The sequence below is a fragment of the Rhinoderma darwinii genome, chromosome 13, assembly GCF_050947455.1.
Source record: "Rhinoderma darwinii isolate aRhiDar2 chromosome 13, aRhiDar2.hap1, whole genome shotgun sequence".
NCBI lineage: Eukaryota > Metazoa > Chordata > Amphibia > Anura > Rhinodermatidae > Rhinoderma > Rhinoderma darwinii.
The window spans coordinates 22,465,818-22,478,325 of NC_134699.1; the positions used below are offsets into that span (position 1 = coordinate 22,465,818).

General features: G+C 40.5%; 1 pseudogene; it reads right to left on the reverse strand.

Moving 5' to 3' along the window:
- Positions 1 to 901: 901 nt before the first annotated feature.
- Positions 902 to 9,797, reverse strand: LOC142666288 (retinol dehydrogenase 8-like; annotated as a pseudogene).
- Between the last annotated feature and the right edge of the window lie 2,711 nt (positions 9,798 to 12,508).

Genomic DNA, 12,508 nt, shown 5'->3' on the forward strand with positions numbered 1-12,508 from the left:
CGTAATGAATCCTGGAGCAGGAAGTGGACGGCTCCTTGCTCCAACATTGGATTCAACTGTATCTGTGACCGGAGGACGCAGATACAGTTAAAACTAGGACATGAGTCTGTGGCCCAGCCCACCGTTGGGCCCCACATCTCAATAGGCCCGAGGCCACCGCCATCCCTGCGCCCTGCTAGCTACGCCTCTGGTTCACACTTTTTGTGCCATAATGCAGATACATAGTCCCAGCTCTGCCGCCTTCAGAAGGCTTTTAGTATTGGTATAAGCTGCTAATCTTGCTGCAGAGGTAACACTGAGATGTTTCGGTCCTACCTAGAGATAAATATAGTAAACTTTACTATATTTCAAAATATTAGTTACGAAGTACGGACCTACATAGAGACCATCAATGCACTGACTAACTTCAACCCAGTCATTGTAATCCGTGATGATGTTGAAAGTACCAGTTGAGGAGTATTGGAATGATTGTTTGTAGGCAAATGTAGTGGCACCACTTCTCTCCAGCGTGGATGAGCGGGTAGAATGATCTCTCTTGGGACACATGGGGAGATATTTTAGTGTTTGGAAGTGGGAAGTGAAACTCACGGCTCAGTTGCTGTCACAGACCATGCGTCAGTAAGTTCTCCTCTCCATTCTCCAATGGACAAGGCTCTCAGCCATTTCACAGCTTGTCTCACAGGTGGTCTACTCAATTTCCTAGCACACCGTAGAGAGAAAAAAAAACGTCTTCACTACCAAATAGCTTGCGTTCAGTGATGGGGAATTGAGTGTTGCTCCTTTTTTTTTTTCACATTTTTGTGAGACATGACAATCCAGTGCTTGACAGAAACGGCTTCCTGTATTATCTGCTTTGCAATCATTTATAGGTTTCAATTTTCTCTTAATAATAATGTATATTTTAGAGAAATCCCAAAATCCTTGCTCCCTGTTGTACTTTCTGTGCTTTCCAGCAGAATAACTTGATAGCCCTGAGGCTGGCCTGCATCAACGTGTCATGTTGGAAAACAATCTTGTAAAATACATCGTTCACCAGTTCTCCAGTGGGATCAGCATATTTCAGGGCAGTCAGCGGAGTATAAACCTGGTTAGTCTGATGTAGAAAAGGAGGTGTTTCCATGGTAAGCACATGTAGAGTATGCTGAAACAAAACAGCAGTTATCAGCTGTCCATGTAAAAATTGAGCCAATCGAAAGGTCAGTATGGGTCACTTTAGCAGGATAGCGTCGAATAGTCACTCATAGGCCTCATGCACACGATTGTGCTTTTGTGGGCGCAATTTATCTGCAGAACCAATGCGGTCCTGTACATGAGGCCTTAATTGACCCCTGTCCCACTCAACTTCCCTACCAATTCCTAGCCTTCTTATATAGAATGTATACTCCACATATCCCACCATCTCCATGCCCACCACACATGTATAGTTCTCAGTGTAGGTCCAGCCAGCCTTCAATGTATGCAGGGCTGCTGCAAACCATATACATATATACACTGCTGCACGATGCGAACTCTCCGAACAGGCGCTTTCCCCTACATTAGAGCACTATTCACATAGTGAAAGTCTATTCCTGTATGAGTGGTGCTCATAATGCACAAACTAGAAGTGCCATACCCACACCTACAGTATTATCAGCTCAAACAGTGTGTCCAATTTGCTGTACAACAAACTACCAAAGACAGATTGATTTTTTTTTCTTTTTTAAGGCCTGTTCACATCAGCGTTTCCCTTCCGGAAGGGCAATGCTGATGTGAATAGGACCTTAGTACATAAAATGTGCTCCTCCTTCTTTGACATCCCAGATGGCCCCCTATTCCGCCTACCCCATGGTTTCTAAATGTCCACAAACATTAAAATTGCTCATTGTTGCTGTTAGGCCTTATCTCAGCAATTTCGTCAGGGGTTTGTCCAAGACTAGAAAAGATGGCTTTGGCGTTTTTTAAATAGTAGTTGGTGAACAGATCTGAGGTTTCACGGTCCGCCTTCGAGTAATCGACACGTATAGTATCTTCATAAACTTTCAACTCAAACTTTGTCACCACAGGCCCAGGTTCTATTAATGTAAGGCTGAAATCAAGAGAATGGGTTCTTGACCATCTCATACGAGTGTTGGGAAAAAAAAAATTCTGTATTTCTACGACTATATAACAAGAACCTCTGGAATCAGAAACTATACAAATAGATCCTTTATGTTACTAAAATCTACAATATAGATTGTTGGACGATCTAGATTTTATTGCAGGGCCACAAATGAGATATTTCTCGGTTATAACCCTCCAATGAAAAGAGCATTGTGCAGCAATTCTGGTCAACCATTTATAAAGGTTAATTACTTTAGTAATTAGGTAAGAGCATGCATTTTTGTAATTGTTATAATGTAAAGCTGCCAATAAGAAATTAAATTATAACACCTGATCTTAAATAACATACATTTGATCCATTAAAAGGGCTGTCTGATTTCGAAAACCAAATTTTGATATAATTTATTAGATTATTTTTAGTTGAGTTAATAAGATGTGTCCTCGTTTAGGATTTTCACCTTTACGCCAAAAGTAGAGAGTAGCTACAAAGAGTGTCCTATGCTCTGGAAGACCTAGCCTCTATGAAATCAATGGGCTATCTGGTACCATTGTACATTACACAGTGTAATGCTTCATTTCCCCACTAGTGGTGCTGAAGGAAAATGGAACACTTGCTGCCAACTTCCTCTACAGATTATAGCTGATGGGTCGGGGTCTTAGCAGTGGGACACCCTGTGATCTAAACCCTTCTAATAAAAAGTGGAAAAAATAAATAAATCCAGCACGGTGTTTCAGTAAAACCAGGATTATACAACTTTACAGCACATATAGGTAGGCCTGCTAACATGTTTCATTTAGCTCTTTTAGTAAAAGTTAAAAAAGTTGGAAATGTTTAAGCAGGTAAGCATTTTTTTTTTTTTATGAAGGAATGGGTGGGGGAGTGGATGACAAATAAGTAAAAGGATTAAGAAAAAAATCAAGCATCCTTATTGCAGCAAGTGGGCAAGTTCAAAGGGATCGTGGGGCCAATGGAGGTCTTATTTCATGTACAACATGTTGAGAACTGGAGGAGGCGGAAGTGACACATCTTTCCCCCATGGCTCATGCCACACTTATGGTGGCAAGGAGATGCATACTCCAGAACTGGCTGATAGCAGATGTACCAACCCAGAGTATGGTTGTCCAGGGGTTGCAGAAATTGTTCAATCTAGATCGAACTAGCATCTTGCAACATAAAGACACACGGGGAAAGAAATTCTTTGAGAAATGGAAGCTGTTTCTCACAAATCACTTCACTAGTTCGGAACTAAGGGACATCATACGCCCATTCACAGGATCGCCTTGGTATTTGATTGAGGACCTCAGGGGCACTGAAGGTTTCAAGTGCATAATGTCTATATTTTCTTTTTTCCATGTCATTAACTAGCTGCTTGGGTAGGTGTACTGTTCTACGACGCTCCAGTTTTCGTTTGTTAGTTAAATGATTTTCTATAATTCTGTCTACAGGGATACCCAGCAATAGCAATAACAGTGTTTACATGCCAGCAGGGATGACGACTGGATAGTTGTCTCCCTGACCTAACATTCATGATTGAGCTTACTTTGTTAGGTTGTATTTATTATCGCCTGAGATTGATAATCCGGTTTTTGTATTATTTTATTGTACTATTGTATGATCATATGATCTTGACTGTATTTTCGAAAAATCCAATAAAAATATGTTATAAAAAAAAAGAAAGAAAAAAAACCCAAAAGATGGCCATACTGTTTAGACAGAAATAACGTATACTGCGTTTCCACGCTTGGCTGGATTACCTGAGGTCAGACACCCACCAATAATGTTATGGCATAACCTAGTGATACGCCATAGCATTTTAAAATGGCAATACCCCTTTAAGCCAACTAGTATTTTAGGCTTCTTGGCCCTTTAAAAGATTTACTGAAACATATTCCACTTGTCTTGTAATAGTTGCAAACATAACCTTACTATATCCGTTTTTAGGATTGTGCTGGGTACATGGACTACATTTTCTCCTAAATCCTTCTACAATAATGACTCAAGCTTTGCCTAAAATATGGCTGAAGATTACCAGAAGTCCTGGAGAGAACACAGATTTGTATCATACAGCAAGATAATGGAAGATCCTTGCATGGAAAAATACCCCTTTATCCGGAAATATAATATGTAGGTTTATGATCTCAAAACGACTGTCACACAATTACAGCCAAATACTCTTCCAATATGAATAATTTAAACCCTCATTCCCCATCCTGCTTTGTGTAAGTGACTCAACAGATTTTTAATAAAGAGCTTTTTATGGCTTCGATCATAGGAAAATTCATGTGCCACTTACTGAATGTTACATTTTAGGGCTTGGAAAACCAGGCTCTCGCAGAATCCTTCTACAGCAAACTTTGAGGTGGCATAGATGTCATTGAATACAATTCCTGTGGACAAAAAAAAAATAATGGGCAAATTAAAATGTATTCATTATAATCCATGTGCTGTGCAGTTAACAGTTTACTCAGGGTTATCCAACCCTTTGCATATGGAGCATACTATGGGGCACATGTATTAACCTGCTGGGCCCTTTTGAGGAAATGAGCACCCAGGAGATGAGGGAAGATCTGGAGGACCCGGCTTGACCATGAATTATACGAACAGCCCAATAATTTCAATGGGAACTCTGTAATGCCTAATTTCTCCTGAGGTGGCGCTACAGGAGAATTTAACTCTTGCTGCCAAACTCACAGATTACGCATGATTGTCAAGATGACAACCTGTAAGCTTATTTTGAGGGGTTCTTCATAAAGGCATATGTTAAACTAAAGGAGTTTTTTAATGGTCCTCATGGGTCCAGCTGAAGATTGGCCCGATCACTGCATTAGTACCTGGACCCACATGAACCACTGGTGGGCCAATATATTCCTGAGTTTCAGCAGATCATACAAATTGAGGCTTGTCAAGTATTGATACATGCCCCAATTATATTCCCCCATTATGTAGTCAGCCCCAACTGGCTAAAAGAGAGATTCAGCTCTTCTACATCTGTATATGACATATCTACTGTGCCCTACTACTATTATTTATGTGTGTACCTTGTAGACCCATCACATTGCCCATCACCAAAATGTGTCCACTCAGTCTCTTCATATCGGGCAGCACTTCCTTAATCATCCTTACAACACCATAGAAGTTTGTCTCAAAAACTCCTTGCATGTCTTCTATGGACTGGCATTTATGGGTCCAATAAAGCCCACTCCTGCATTATTAACTGCAGCAAAAATGACAAACTGCTGAAAAATATATTATAACAATGGCTTAAAAAGGTGACAGCATTATTATGTGTCTCTTTATATTATGTATCAGACATGTCAAAGGAAAAAAAAAATGTAAAATTAAAAAAATAAAAATAAAATCGGCTTTGCTGCATATTATAACCAATCAGGTTTAATTTTTCGGTTGCAGTGTAGAAAATTAAAGTGGATTGGTTGCTTTGGACGTCAGGGGTGGGACCCCACTCTGAGCCAGAATGGAGAGCTGCTCTGTAAAAGCTGTTCCCACTTTGGCAAACCCGACCTGCACATGCATTAAATGGTCGGCCATTTATATAAATGGCTGGCTTGTAATTCTATATTGGCTAAGGGATAAGAAGTGGCCAGACACAACTTCCCCCAGCAATAAAGGTTTGTCGCCAGGGGTTAGAGAAGCCAGAGAAATTGATACATTCCTCTTGGCTAGGTTACACATTGTGGCAATGACTATGGAAAAATGATTGGTAAAAGAGCTATGTTACTATTGCAATGAAGAACCACACCATATTACATTGACAAGGTTAATAAGAACACTACTGCAGGATCAGACTACACAGGGTTTGTTTGTAGTCGGTTACCATGAAGACACATAGGTCTGCATAGGAGCTTTAGACACAAAGCGGTAGAAGATTTTGAAATTAAGACTATTTGAAATATTACTTCATTTTTTATTTTAAATAGACTGGAGCAATAAAAACTGGTTGCAAAGGTGGATATATCCCTGTATGGAAGACAGGCTTCCACAATGCTCTTTCCATAATAATTTATTTTTTTTAACATTCAGATAAAGTAGGATGCACAATAGTTTCTTTATAAAGAACAATGCACATGTCAAACAATATGATTAAGAAAAGGGAAATGAAAATATTTACCATGTGATGAGATATTTCCCCTATACTTTGTCACTGTCACAAATACTGTAACGGATAGAAAACGAGTAGTAAAGCGTTTGGTCTTGTTTTGTGTAATTGGTGTCGCGGCATCTGTAAGGACCCCTACTATAAAATTATCATTTTATTTATCCCATATGATGAATGTCAAATAAAATAAAAAACCAAAAAAAACAATCCCAGAACTGTTGTTTTACGTTCATGCTGCCTCATAATAAAACAAAATGTAAAAAAAATAAAAATAAAAAAATTCATGAAATAGCCTTAAAATGGCACCAATGAAAAATTCAACTTGTCCCACAATAAACAAGCCCTCATAAAGCTACATTGACGGAAGTATAAGAATGTTATGGCTCTTGGAATGCAGCGACAAAACAGACAAAAACTAATTATTTTTTAAACAAAAGTGTTTTATTGTAGGTAGAAAAACAGAAAAAAAAACACATTAATTTGGTATTGCCATAATCATATCGACCCAGTGAATACAGTTATCAAGTCATTTATTTATACTGCACCGTAAATGCCATAAAAACAAAACCCAAAAAAACAAATGGAAATGCTCTCTTTGCATCCCTCTAAAAAAAATTATGGAAAAAGTTATACAATACGTTATACGTAACCCAAAATAGTGCCATATAAAAATACAACGCCTTCCACATTGCCGAAATTTAAAAAAAAAATAAAAATGGTTTTCTGAATGCGAAGATGAAAAACTGAAAAATTCACCATGTCGTTACTAGGCCACGTGGTTAAGGGGTTAAAAAGCTCATATTTCCCGGGTCTCTCTGCGCTTCATTATACTACATCAGTTCCTGCTGAGTAGATAAATGTAGAAGTAGAGGGAAATGGAAAACCTCTAAGTTAGCAGACATCATCTGTTTCCCCCTCTCAGACGTCAGATTGACAGTACAGACAGCTTTTGGAAAGACCTTGGTGAAGTACTACCACACGATTTACCAATATGGCCAGATTACACATGAACTAGGAATGTATTGCTTTCCGGTGGTTGCCCATCCTGTAGTGTAAAAGCCGCATTCAGCTGCCAAGCAGATTTAGTGGCACACCACCTAACATACACAATGGAGAACCTGCTATGTTACGGAGTAAGTTGTTGACCCTCAAGAGCCACCTCTAAGCCCACTGACCTTAAGAGATCTTCGTTCATAAACTCGCCACCAGGTGGTTTTCACATTGGCGTACCGCCAGTATAATAAATATGTATACAGTATTTTTAACTATCATTGTAGTCATACAAAAGTCATACAGGAATTCTGCATACATGATACCAGATATGTATACAGATGAGAAGGAACTGGTAAAAATTAAGATGGGCCACCAAGGGCATGTGCCCCTTTAGGGTAGTGTCACTTAGCGAACCTCTTTACATACGCCCTTTAGGACGACTATACATCTGCGACTGCTACTAGGGGACCGTCTGGCCGGCCGTATCTTCCCCCTGCGATAACCGCTCATCGCCAAAAGATTTGATCTGCGAGGTGCCCTCGTGCGGGTTCCGTTTTCACGGATCTACATAGACTTGAGTCTACGGAGGGATCCGTGAAAACGGCACAAAATAGCACATGTTCTATTTTTCAACGGCCATCACACGGACGTATTCAACGCTCGTGTGAATCAGGCCTAATGCACAGGACCGTGGTTTGTTGTCCGTGTGCTATCCTCAATTTTGCATATAGCAAACAGGCCCATTCATTTATGTGGCCCCATGCACACCACCCTGATGTTCACAGATCTGTGTAGAGGCCGCAAGTCTAGGCCGCATAAATTCAGGACACGTCATTGTGCAGTCTATATTTGTGGATCATGTGACCTCCTAAGGGGGTTGGGGTAAACTGGTGACCCCAATTCCAGCCTTCCCTATTTTTTGAATATTCATGCACTACCGAAGGTTTTTTGCAGACAAATGGACCACAACTACAGACAACGGATTCGTGGTTTTGCGGACCACAAAATCACCACGGTCACGTGCATTAGGCCTTATCCTGCAAATAGCACTCTGCTATGACACCAGTGTGAACAGTGCTTTAGTAATATTTGTATTTGAGATATCGGATTCTTGTATTGTCTCCATTCACATCTAAATTCAGAATTCTGCTGGATTTTATGGCTTCGCCACTACCACTCGAATAGAATTTGCTTTTAGTAGATTTTAAAACTCTTCCTAAAATCACCACTAGGGATCAGCAGCGTCCCACCTAGAGCTTCTTATCATATAAATATTGCTCCAGAGCTGTAAGCATGATGACTCTCTTGAGTTTACAAAAAAATATCTGTTTCTGATAAAGTAATCCAGCAAATGGGATCAGTCATGTTTTATAACACGGAGTGATTTATGATATGAAAGCGACAGATAACATGCAAAGGAGCCTCATTGTCTATTACAAGTCATTCATTATATTAGAGAAAATGACCAATGTCAATCAGCAAGAGAGTATATACCAACATCAAAGGTACTGCAACATGGCAATTGTATTATCATTATTAATTCTAATTATCATCATTAATGGTTATTATACTTGACTCCATGCTCATGCTATAGGCCTTTTGACCACATATGATGGGAACCTAGATAAACCGGAATACTTCTATCTTTATGTGGACAAGATAGTGTTGAAAAAATGGCTCCTAAAACAATGGCAGCTGCCATCCCTTCGGTAATACACAAGTTATTATTGCACCATCCTACACGGGTGACAACCACTAATTACAGTACCCAAAGGGGTCGCATTGCAAATATGCCTTGTTATACTGTGCCTTGACCCCTTTCCCCTGTTGTGTGTCATTCTTCACTGCAGTGCTGGAATTCTATTCAAACTAGAATCTTTAGGAGGCACAGTGGCCAGTTAGGAGAATGTTTGCAATACAATGCATGGTCATGCCGTTAACACTTAATTTATAGACCTGCAATGCACATAATTAATGTTATATTAGGACAGTAAAGAGGGATTTACACTGAGCGATTATCGGGAAAAACGATAGTTCAGAGAAAGCTTGTTGCCGATAATTGCCTTATGTAAACAGGGCAGCGATCAGCAGATGAACCAGCAAACGCTCGTTCATCTGCTGATCGTATAGTTTTAAAAAAGTTGAATATCATCTTTGTCGGCAGCACATCCCCCTGTGTAAACAGGGAGACGCGCTGCCGACATGATAATAATGTATGGGGATGAGTGATCGGAGTAACGACCACTCGCCCCCATCCATAGCTCTGTGTGACCGGAGCAAACGAGTGCCGATCAATGAGCTGCCTCGTTGATCGTTGCTCACTGCAGCGGAGAAAATTGGCCGGTGTAATAATGCCTTTATACAAGGTTTGTTCACAGCTTTGATGTTGCCTGTATCTTCCCTTTCTCCATTTTGCTTATTCATATATTTCAAAAGTCAGATAATCCTTTGCAGAAATATGCACAATGAAAATAGTAATTAACATCTGAAAATCCAGCAGGAGTCATACTCACCTTTAAATCTTTGCTGCTCATCTTGAGCCAATTTCACTGCCAGCGCCAGCCCAATCCCAGAGGAACATCCAGTTATAAGAACTGTACGAGGATCCATCTCATGGATGGAGAGACATCCACAGGGAAGGACTCCTATTACAGGACAGAATGGTGGGGTACATACAGAGGGGTGCTGGCGGAGTGATTTCAGTGCCGCTACTACCCCTCTAAAGAGGCTTATATTTAAGGAGGAGGTCGGGTCCCAATTGGACCATATAATAGTCTTAATTTGATCTGGTCAGAGAAGCACAGAGCCAAGTAGGACAATGACAATAGGGAGAGGCACAGAGGATCATCTGCTTAAGATCTGTCACTCGTACCAACAACATGGAATACGTTTTTTTCCGTTGAACTAATCAGATTATTATCACGACACCCTGAGGCGTTTAATTGGCTCTAAAGGTCTACAGAAGTGGTGACTTTTTTTACATTAAAATTTATGTATTTCTGTCTTTGCTACTTAATGGGGAACATGAATGGAGTTCATGGCACGGCTGTACAAAGCCAAAATCAAAAGGGGGTCCCCTCCTGGTGCCGGTTCACACCACTATGTCCTCTATTTATGATGTGGGCCCAGTGCTCACTTGCCCCCTCTTCTCATCACTTGTTGGAAAGAATGGTGGTGAAACCTTGGGCTGGTTCTCTATGTTGTACACCATTGTGAAGTTGGATGGGGCCAATTTGAGTTGAGTTTTTCACGGTCCGTAGAAGCCTCCGGGTCTAAAGCTTCCCATACACATTAGTCTATTGTGATTGGGGCCACCCAACTGTCCCCCGATGGCAAATGATGTGGGAATATCAACTTGCCTAATGCTTTGTTGTGTCAGGAGATAAGCAGTTGTCAGAAGTGTCTGGCAGCAGCTTGTCTCCCTTTCACCTATTAAATAACTACAACCACAGGGCCAGCTTATATCTGTGGTACATGGAAAATAGTTGTCACTAGGGCTCATCTACAAACCAGTGTATATCATTGATCAGCGGTACGGTTAGGGTTGACCATCAGGGCAGTGGTCAATTTTATTTGAACTAGCAAAAGCAAGTGCCGGTATTTTAGCATAATAAATGTGTTGTGCGGTCGGGTTACTTCCGATTTGGATTGGATACTCCTCGCTTGCCAGGCTGCCGAACCTGACTGGTATATTTCAGAGGTAAAGGTGGCAATCCTAGGTACGGTACACAATTATACCGTGTTAATTTTTGTTTTAAATTTTGGTTTGTGTTATCTTACAGATGTATATTTTTTTAGGTTTTTGTTTATTTCAGGAAAAAAATAATTGAGCTGGCTGCTCACTATAATGATTTCTATTAGGGTCAGTTCACACTGAGTTTTTTGCAGGCAGAAAATTCTGCCTGGAAAAATCAGCTCCGGTTTAAGCGGTTTTGCACCACACGCTTTTGACGCATTTTTTGCTGCAATTTTTGGCTGCGATTTTTTTTTAGGCTTCTTGTTTTTTAGCTCTCTCCAACAGAAAGATGGAATAACCGCAAGCGTCAAAAATCGCAGCAAAAAAACTCTGTATGAACAGGACATTAGACTTCAGTTACATGTTGAGACTTTTATTCTATTTAAGTCATACTTTTTCCTGGATGGATAAAAGTTGAATAACTTTCACCGGAGTGTATCACGACAGTATTCATTTCTATTCGTTTGTAGAACGGCAGCTATCACTTGACAACGCTGCAGCCACCTGACAACGCGCCGTTACTTCATTCTTATGGAATGCGACTTTTGAGGAACATTAAATGCAGTTTGTTTTTTTAAGTTTTTGGAAGTTTCACAATATGTCAACGGTCTGTTGCCTCTTAGTCAGAACACTCCTTAGGCCTCGTTCACACAGTTTTTTGCAGGAGGCAAATTCTGCCTCAAAATTCTGTTTGGGATTTTGAGGCAGATTTTGTCCTTCCTGCATGTCGTTTGCCGCGATGTTCGCTGCGTTTTCCGCTCGCGTCCATTGAGTGCTACAGGCAAGAAAATCAGCGAAATACGCTTTCTCTGCCTCCCATTGATGTCAATGGGAGGTCAGAGGCATTAACCACGTGAAGATAGGGCATGTCCCTTCTTTCTCCCGCGAGGCGGTTTTACCGCTCGCGGGAGAAAACCGCCCCCGCCTACCATTGAAATCAATGGGAGGAATTTCGGCCGGTTTTTGACGAATTTTGCAGAGCGGTTTCGGCTCCAAAAAGCTCGTCAAAATACTCTGTATGAACAGGGCCTAAGGTTTAAGTGCTGGACATGCAAATGATAGGTGCTTCTCAAATGCATTTATTTACCCAAACCAAGTATATTATTGTTAGCAGGGGGGCCCATGATCTCTAAATTACTGGGGGCCCAGATTACAGTCAGTCTGCCCCTGCGGGGAGTACAGTACTCTAGACAATGGTATCAGCTGCTCTATAGTAAATATTGGAGCCCTGAAACTTTTGCGGTTACTGTTGGAAATTATGCATATAAGCGACACAAGAAGAAAATTCCACTATTTGTGATATGTTTGGCTAAAACGTTACATATGACCAGTAAGTTTGGGAATGTTTTCTGACTGGGTCTTCTCAAACCATAATTTGCAATAGCTCAGAAATTTATAAAATGAAAAAAAGTTCACCTATAACATGTTTTAGAGCATGGCCTCTGTTCATAACGGAGCCATGATGAATCCACTTTAGAACAAGTCCCTTTGATTTATAATGGGGTATGTCAGGTTTTTCTGGTATTTTTGAACACCACTGGAGACCGATTTATTTTTGCGGTCAGACAGTGTGAATAGCTTTTCT